Genomic DNA, 1,412 nt, shown 5'->3' with positions numbered 1-1,412 from the left:
TCATAAAATAGCCAAAAAGGCTTTCATTCGTGCCTCACCATTAAGTCACTGAACGTTTCCTTCACAAAATATGTCCTATAGTTCCCTTTTCAATAACTAGTAGGTTTTTTATATATTCAGTCTCCTTTCAAAATGTTAAAGCTTCATTTGGGTTCAATGCCTCAGGTTACATCTTTACCCTGCTGTCACGTTCCACAGAATATCTCCTCGTCAATTTCTCCGGGTCTGAAATGTTTCACATTATATGAAATATTGAACACCTATTTTTTTATAATGAATCAACACACTCTAGATTAAAAACCTTTTCATGCAAAATGAGTTTCAAGATGTTTTGGTTGAGTGGACAGCTTCACTGTATCCACACGGATGTAGTGAGCTCCACTGAGTCCGAGACATAAAGTGATGAATGGGACTTGCTCCAGGTTGCAATCAATTTTTTTCCCACCTTGTTATGAGCGTATTGACTTCTACTCCATACAGTCTACTCAGGAATGAGCAATGGCAATGAGGTTCAGGGATCCTTCATTGGGGTTAAAGACAAGGCTGAATTATTAACTGGGCAAAGTGGGCAACTGGTCCGGGGCTCCAGACCCTCACCAGCATGGTGGCTCCAATGTAGTTTCAGAAAATGAATAACCAACTATCTGATAATTGATTGTTCTTGGCTCATTTGCACAAATAACGGTAAACTGAATATATGTTGTGTTTTTGTACAGAACAAGATATTGTTAAAAAAATATCATGGGTATTTTTCCCCCTATTTCTGACGTCAGGTCAAACAATTAATTAATCGATAAAAGAATCTGCAATAGTTCAAATAATTGTTAGTTGAAACTCTAGTGGCATTTATGTTGTGGTAATTTGGTTTGTAAGTATGCACCACCTAAATACAATATGAACAGCAATAATAGGGCCCTAAGTATTGTATTACTTAATGTAGAGGTCCTGTCATGCAGAGATGGCCCGAGTCTAATTTATTATGACCGTTTATATTATGCAATCCCGGTTAATCAAATGACTAAATACGTAATTGTAGGCACAGGTCACCATATGAGTTTAGTGTGGCCCCGATATTTTTAATTGAGAGAAAATTATTTAAATTAAAGTGCGTGCAGATATAGCGTCATAGGGTCAAGGAGAGGTTAATGGCGGAACCCAGTGTTCATACGCGGTGTAAATGAAGTTACAATTCACTTCTGCAAAAAAAACAATTGCACGTCGTTTGAACCTCCGCAGCTCTCTGCCCACGTGACGTCACCCCGTTGCACGAGCGCACAGCGAGAGAGGGGAAGTGCACCCGGGTTTTGCGCCATATGGCTGCGTGTCATTCCCACAGTTTCCCTGCTGACGCCAAGTAAAAAGAAGGGGGGGAAAAAAAGGAAAAAGAAACCAACCGCATCCAAGTAGCCCCC

This window comes from Cyclopterus lumpus, chromosome 20 (genome assembly GCF_009769545.1).
Source record: "Cyclopterus lumpus isolate fCycLum1 chromosome 20, fCycLum1.pri, whole genome shotgun sequence".
In the NCBI taxonomy this organism is placed as follows: domain Eukaryota; kingdom Metazoa; phylum Chordata; class Actinopteri; order Perciformes; family Cyclopteridae; genus Cyclopterus; species Cyclopterus lumpus.
This window is presented reverse-complemented; position numbering follows the sequence as displayed.